Here is a 9,055-nt window from a genome sequence, read left to right on the forward strand (position 1 = left end):
ATCAAGTCTTTATTCTGAGACTGCATCCAGACGCTTGTTCAACAGAACATCTACTCTCCACCTACTGACATAATGGGATTTAAAGTTTGGCTGGAGACCCAAGTTTGCTTTGAAGACGAAAAAAGTTCCAAGTACAATGTTCTCTCACCATTCCTGATCTCTACTCAACACATTCGGTTGGTCTAGTGGCTGTCAGAGCAGAAACGAAAGCTACTGCTCTCTGTGTGTTTTTCTGGTTTCTCCGGTCATATGTTAATATGTAAATTGCGTGAGCTTATTTCGTCCATTAGATCGAAAGATCTGAAAAAGTCCATACATTTATAGACCCTCCCCTCGAAGAAATCAGGACAGAAGTGTTTGAAAGTGGACAAAAGAGACGGATTAAAACACCAGGTGTAAACATGTATGTGTCTCCCTCGTCTACTTGTGATCCGATCGACCAAAACATATCTTAATACCAGCTGTAAACAGGGCCAAAGATACTGAAACCTAACGTGTGTGTGTGTGTGTGTGTTCTGTTTTGTTTGCCTTTGGCTTCATGTTCTATTGTCCTCAGGGTTCGAAATGACTTAGGACTCTTGGGGGGTCCCCTAAAATTTAATTATTAAATATTAAAAATTCTGAAGACTACCTTGCTACACTATATACTGTAGGCAAAATTATATGGACCAATGTTGAAGGTGGGATAATGGTCTTGGGATGTTTTTCATGGTTTGGGCTAGGCCCAGTATTGTAGTGGTGTCTGGAGAAGTGGCTATAATCTAACAGGTAAACCTCTAACTCTGGAGCAACAAAGTTACAAGTTATTTTTCCTCTTTTTCTCTCCATGATGCAGGATTCTAAATTAAGAAAAATAATATTAGCTTCCTAGATAGCTTACCAAGCTCTCATGTATATACTCATTCATGCTCAAATTCACTTTAATCAACTCACAAGTCCTGGTTATCTTTCGTAATCACTGACTGGACAAGTAGGTTGTTAAGCTAGCTTTGAATAACTAGTCTAGCTGCTAGGTCTTCTATGGAAGCTTGTTTTCGCCAATTAAACATTTTAAAAGATAACTGCGACTTTTTATCTCACAATTGCTAGTTTACATCTCACAATTCTGACTTTATTTCTCAGAATTGCGTGATATAAAGTCAGAATTGCGAGACATTTAAAGTCAGAATTGTGTGAAATAAAGTCGCAATTGCGTCTTATAAAGTCAGAATTCTGACTTTTTTTCCTCGCAATTCTGACTTTATAACACATAATTGCAAGTTTATATCTCGCAAATCTGACATCTTTTATATAATTTAATATAAAGTCCAATTCTAAGGGAAATATATATATATATATATATATATATATATATATATATATATATATATTATTTTTTTTAACTCAGAATAGTTTATATCTCGCAATTCTGACATCTTTTCTCATAAAGTCCAATTCTAAGGGAATTTTTTTTTTTTTTTTTTACCTCAGAATAGTTTATATCTCGCAATTCTGACTTTATAACACGCAATTGCGACTTTATATCATGCAATTCTGACTTTATATCTCCCAATTGCGTATTATAAAGTCAGAATTGCGAGATATAAACATGCAATTCTGAGAAAAAAAAGTCAGAATTTCAAGTATATTTCTCGCAATTGCGAGTTTATATCTCGTAATTTTGACCTAATAGCACACAATTGTGACTTTATAACCTGCAATTGCGACTTTATATCACGTATTTCTGAGATAAAAAGTCAGAATTGTGAGATTATAAAGTCTCACTTTTTTATTTTTCACTCTGTGGCGGAAACAAGCTTCTGCTGTTAGCTGGCAGATGATTTGGCTTCATATAAGTTAACGTTTCAGCTAGCAAGAAACGTTGACAAACGCACTCTTCTAATCATTACACTGGGTATCTAGTTAATGCAACTTTTGATATAGGAACTCGAACTCCTAATATTTTACTATAAGCAATTATGGAGATATAAACATAATCGAAGCACTTACAGGATTTTCACTCAGGATTTCACTCTTTGTGAGGTTTCGTTTTGCCGCGTTCAGCTACAGTGAGTGCGTGTCTGCGGGAGCACCACAACAACAATTTGTGACGCTCTAGCAACTCACACGGCTAATAGCTGCCCTGATTGCTGCCTCGCGCTAGGAAATAAATTAATTACTGTTATAAATATAAATCGTCACTAAAGACCTATAATTTTCACAATCATTTTTAATGTTATATATATTTGTAGGGGACCCCCCAAAATCCAAAAATAAATTCTTATGGGGGGTCCCTAATGACTTATGGAGGGTCCGGGACCCCCCCAGACCCCCCTCATTTCGAACCCTGATTGTCCTGTCTTGTTTTGTAATGTGTAGGGGAGACCTGAAATGAACGCTTCCAATTTTTCCAACTAGGAACAACACACACAAACACACAAATAGTGTTCTGCTGTTGAAGCTGGTGCACATTTGCTCATTTTATTCAGTTTTGTTACACACACACACACACACACACCAATTACGTTAAAAAGCCTGTGTTGAATAAAAAGCTTTCAATATATATATTTTTTTACATTCCTAATGTTACATATCACCCCGGTGAATATCATAATGTTACATCTCACCTCAAGGTATGTTTCAACTAACCTGGACTATGCGGTGTATTGTAACATTTCACTCCTCGTTTGAAACTATAAGCCACACCTTTTTCTGTTTGTGTTGCAAAGATAACAGCCATGTCATTTAATAGCTGACACTTGTAACTACTAGTTCCTGAATCACATTTTGAACGGGCTTAAAAATAAAAGACACAGACAGAACACACACACACACAAAAAAAAAAAGGAAGGAGGGAGGACAAGCATATGACATTTCACCACAGAGTTGTGGTCACTAAAAGATATAAAAGCATAATATATAATTTCTATAGGCTATAGGCCCATGCAATTACTTGTTAATTATGTTAAAATATGTAATTACTTTTATTATTTATGCTACTTTGCTCACTTGCTGACGCTTATTTTATGTGGTTTCAGGCGATGATATTTCTGCTCTGAAACGGAAACAGGAGGAAACAGAGACACTTCAAGAGACCAGCTCCTCTCATACACACACACTCCACTATAGCACACACACTCCACTATAGACATGATTTACCTTCTGATTCTCTCTGGGATTTTACTTTACATCTCAGGTAAGAAAATATATATATATATATATATAATTTTGTTTAAAGTATTACTAAACCATTGTACAGTCTGTTGTTAAATTTTTAAAATGGTTTAAATTATAATTCTACTATATACATCATGTGCAGTTTGTGTTTTATGTTTTCTCCCATACGTTTATTCTTGTCTACAGGTGGTGCTAGAGTTAATACACTGGAACTTAATATAGCAGTGAAATCTGGATCATCTGGCATTATTCCATGTGTGTATGATAAACAACATGAAGGAAACCGCAAATATTTGTGTTGGGGGAGAAATTGGGGCACTTGCCATATATATGCAGGAAAGACAGGAAAATATTCCATCACTGATTATCCAGACCAGAGTATTTTTACAGTGCGATGGGACAAACTGGAGATCTCCGACTCTGGATGTTACTGGTGCGCTGTGGAGATTGGTGACTATGGCACTGTAGACGCTGGTTATAAATTGTATCTGACGGTCCAATCAGGTAAAAAACTTCTTTCCAAATTACAATTTACGAATTACAGTTTTTTTTTTCTGACAATGCAATTTATTAAACTAGAATAAAATATAAATATGAAGCTATAAATAACATTATAAATAATGTAAAAGGTAAGTGTTGTTGTTGGGTTATATATTTATTATAAATATAATAGCCTATAATACAATATAAAAATGAAATAATGAAGCTATAAATAACATTGTAAATAATGTAAAAGGTAGGCTAAGTGTTGTTGGGTTATAATATGTAGGCCTGTACACACAAGTAAACCGAATTACACCTTTAAAGTATTGGGTTTCAACTTACTCAAATATCTATATGTAAAAAAGATGTGATTAGTTTACAGATTTATAAGATTAGCCTATATACTCTTTATCATAGAAATGGACCATGGTGAACATATGTAGACAGTTTGTGAACCCCTTTAAAGGCACAATATGTAACTTTTTTGCTTTAAAAATACCAAAAATCACTATATCTATGTTATATATTTTTTTTAGTTGTGTACGTACATTATCCCGACTGTTTCCAACAACTTTCAAACCAGGAGAAATTTGTAATTTAATTCGAAGACACGTCCCGTTTCTTTATTTCCGTTTTGTCGCCGTCAATCCGCGTTGTCCCTGGTTTCCGCTCATACTGCCATGAAACAGGCCCTGAAAGAGGCACGCCACTTCCGACGCATAAGTTGTGATTTATAAAAACAAACTTGACGGGAAATTTTGCGCACCTGCACGCAAACTCTGACCCATGCGTACAAACGTTTTGGAGATGGAGCAGTTTGGCGACACCGATGGTGAGCTGGAGATTAGTGTCTTTTTAGACAGAAAATCTAAAGAAAATTAATCATCTACAGAAAAGATAATACAAATATAATTTCACTCACCAAGCCTGTCACTTGAAGCAAATATCCATCCCTTCTTAAATGTCCGTGCCAGCGAGCGCGTTGGGCCGTTTAGTGAAACTGACGCAGTTTAAATAAATAAAATAATGATTTAAACTATGTTTTACTTCTGATATAAACATTTAGATTAAATATGCCATTCAAATTATGGAGTTAAACACTTAAACATGAAATCATTACTGGGAAGTTACAACATTTTTTATATTCAATCAATAGAAATATTTGTTGTGGATGCAATGTTTTTTTTTAACACTTTTCCTGTGGCGTGCTGTGTTTTAATGTTTTAACCACAGAGATAATTGCTTATCATGATAATACCAGATTGTCTGAGAAAATAGTTTCGTGCAAATAATGTCCAAGGTCTATCCGTTTCCATTAAAAATAGAAATCAATTAAAAATACAATTCGGCCAGTGGAAAATATTGAGAAAAAACTTTCTCTGAAATGTATTTTACTCTATTTGATTTATGTATTCAAAAACAAGGCAAGGATAGGCAACTACTTGATTTTTATTAATGTAATGTGTCTTGTACCGTTAAACGTTATCACATGGATGAATAATTATATGCAAATGATATGCAGATGAGGATCTGCATAGTAAAACTAGGCGTTGTAAGCTCCATATGGTTATTTCGGAGTGGAGACGCATGTGCGCACAATCTTCCGCTGACTGGGATTTATAAAGTGAATTCTGCGCAGGTTCTGGCGTACGAACGGTTTTATAAGTCTGAATATTTTTTTTTGTGTACGCCATTTTTGGCTTTTGGGCGCACGTACACTTTTAGTAAGGATCCTATGCACAGTTTTATAAATGAGGCCCCAGATCCCTCTGATAGTAACCAAGGCGACAGACGTGGACAACTGTTAGTTCGCAATGTCTATTTGCACGCTGTTGTTGTTTCGTTCAAACATTATGGACCATGGCAAGCAGACTTTGGATAAAAAAGGAGAACTAAAACGAGAATCAATATCAGCGCGGTGTTTTCGAGATGCCTAGAGCTCCACGTCCGAGACTTCGACCGCTCCTACATGTACTTTATTAAACAGGTGAGCACATTTACATAAAACTAATCAATGTTATATAGTTCAACAATGATAAAATGTTAGAATATGATCTGTATGTTATTCTAATGTTGATCTAGCTTACTGCTAGTCTCATACAGACAAACTAACACATACATTTCAACACATTTAAATGCAGTTTAGTGTGATAGTGTAATGTTAGACCAAGTGAAACAGCGCTGCGTTACCTCACAAGTTTAATTTGTCTAATAAACTGACCTGTGAGTTGTAATTCTGCACTTGCGTGTAGTTCGGTAGAATGAAATGTCCATATTCCTTTTATATCCGCGGGACTCGCGTCGCGTGTGGAGCTGATAGCTGTCTCTTAGCAATCCCGACCTGCTTCATATCACAGTCATAATAAAAACATCGATGTATTTACTCATCCATAAACATTATTAGATCGGTCGGCTTGACGTTGACGACAAGATCCATAATTCTTAGCAAATGTTGCGTCATCAAACTACGCCTTTGTTATTGTAAGAAAAAAAATACATACTGTATGTTTAAGAGAGTTTAATATAACTTTCAAAAAGTCCAGTACAAACGTTACTGCCACTCATCAACGGCAGCTGTCACAGTTGGCGACAAGAACAATCCTCCGTAGGCTAGACCGTCCCATTTAACAACGTTCAGTCCGACCTTCGTGGCCTTCGAATGATCCAGCCTTCGAATTGTGACACAGCAGTTGTTAGCCAACTATGGTCACAAGTTCTATGGTCGCAAGAAGCAGCAAAAAGAACCGTTTGGGAATCGGACAACATTGGTTCTGCTGTATGTTTTAGGCTTGTTCGACTTGAAGCGGCGCTGCACAGACCGATCAGTGTATGACATCAAAGTACCGTGACAGCGATTCAAAAGCATACAGTGTCGTCTGCTAATCGCTCTCGCTATGCATTCATGTCATACACCGATCGGTCTGTGCATCGCGGCTTCAATGTGAACAAGCCTTTTAACTTACTAAAAAGAATCGACTCGTAAAGTCATAAGGCTCGTTTGAGATGCGTCTCGCCTGAATATAGGCAAGAGTATGCGGTTACAGTGATGAGGAGTGAAAAAAGTGCAGGCAAGATAGATGACATGGCAAATAAACAAATAAACAATTCTGAATAAGAGACAAATTGACTAATTTTATTTTCTCTTAAGTTAAGGCCAGCAGTCATACAGTCACACAGAGTGGCAAAGATGAGATGGCAAGTTTTAAAGTTGAGGCACTCACTCACACACAGATATATAACATCTAAAACTTTTTGTATAAAATGTATATTTGCAACAGTTATGTTAACAGCAATAATAAGAAATGTCTGTTGTAAGAACAGATATTCAGCTGATGGACACCGTCTGCATTGTCATAGGAACATCCCAGGTGAAAATAATGAGGAAACTAGTTCGTTGCTCCCTTCGCCAAGTGGCACCGCTACATAATGGCACACAAGTGCCGTGCTCACTCCAAAGTCCCCACTTGAAGGGAGTAGGGCATAGGGATTGCTCACGAGCAATAAGCACGTCCCAGCCAGGTTCATCATTTGCGTTGTGTTCTGTGCTATTTGTAGCGCGTTTCGATATTTGGTTGTGTTGTGAACTTTTGCAGCGTGTTTCTGTATTTGGTTGTGTTGTGAGCAGGGCCTGAAGTTAACTTTTTTGACCACCAGCCACTGTGGCAGGTGGATTTAAAAATCCACCTGCCACAGTGACTTTTTACCAGCCAGTTTTTTTTTTTTTTTTTTTTTTTTTTTTTTGCCTCATAAAAGGTGAAAAAAAAAAAGGAATTGAACAAACATTTGTTCTTTAACTTGTAAGAATACACATTTAAGTGCTGTCAAGTTATTAACGAGATTCATACAAGTAATAATAACTCTTCGAATACAGATATAGACCTAGTGCAGCTCGTATGTAAACAAATCACACGCGGCTGTGTTGATGGCTGGGCAGCTGTTAGTTACAGCGTTCAGGAACCGTTAAGCAGAACTAAATTAATATTGTTATTACTGGTAAAGTTACCGGGTAGGCATTTTCTCACCGGGGCCCAACTCCCAACATCTGTGCAATTGTCATTGTAATGTAGCTTATGTCAGCGTTGCATTATCTCATCTCATCTCACCAACAGTTTAATACTTAACTCACATATTATTCAAACGTAGTCAGAGAAGGGCCTCATCGTTCTCTCCGATCACATATACGTTCCGAAACACTCAAACTGCGCTGCTTTCACAGATGCTTTCTGTACTCCAGTAATATGCCGCCACATTTTTAGCTAAAATCCAACGAAATGGCTGACTTCGTTTAAATGTCAAAGAACAACAGTTGAAAAAAAAAAAAAAAAAACCCCGCAAAGACCCGGCCCCTTTAGTTACTGTTGCTATGTCCGTCAAGCTACACCGCGCTCACGCCAAACCATGATCTCATTCAATGAAAAACACATCGCGCAGCAGAGACACTGACAACACGCTGACAGACAAGACAGTCCAGGTTACTTTTGATATTAAACAAAGTCTCAACGTTAAAATTTGGTCATTTTTAAAGAAATTTAGACAATACCGTTTTTTGGCTCTGTAATGTGTCTTGACAGATCGCTGCGGTGCCTCAGTTAAAGCTGCTCGTGAACCGATCATCTCTTCCTTCTAGTTAATTTATAGCATCAAATAAACATGAATGAACATAAGAAGGAATGTAGTTTTAACTGCGGAAAGATGTCAGTAGGCCTACTCAGTACACTCCGTTTTTCAAGTTCAAATCATCCAACGTTGAACTCTCCTGACTGCTTTGTCGGACAAAAAAAAGGCGGATTCGGCGGATTATGATTGGCCAGATCGCCGTCAATCAAACTCCCCGCGAAGGGTCGATTCTCATTGGCTACCTGCCAATGTGGCAGGTAGATTGACAGTGTTACCCGCCAATTGCAGAATTCACCCGCATTTGGCGTGTGGTCGGGTGTTAATTTCAGGCCCTGGTTGTGAGTATTTGGAGTACACGTGTGTTATAAAACTGATGAAGATGTTTTCTTAAAGGGGTGGTATAATGCCCTTTTCACAAGATGTAAAATAAGCCTCTGATGTCCCAATAGTGTGTATGTGAAGTTTTAGCTCAAAATACCCCACAGATATTTTTATATAACATGTTAAAGTTGTCACTTTTTGAGGGTGAGCAAAAACACAACCGTTTTTGTGTCTGTTCCTTTAAATGCAAATGAGCTGCTGCTCCCGGCACAGGGGGCGGAGCTTCAAGAGCTTGTGTCCTTTTACCTCACACAGACACGCACTGAAAATTTCAAAAACTTTTAGCCTTTTATGTTCAAACCGGAGTCAGAAAGATGGAGAGACTCAAGAAGTGACAACATGTACAGTAGACAACATTTCTGAATGGTTAGTTGGTGAATTTATGTAACTTATGTGTAGTTATCTTCTAGTCATTGAT

Source organism: Abramis brama, assembly GCF_963993115.1.
Source record: "Abramis brama genome assembly, chromosome: 7".
NCBI lineage: Eukaryota > Metazoa > Chordata > Actinopteri > Cypriniformes > Leuciscidae > Abramis > Abramis brama.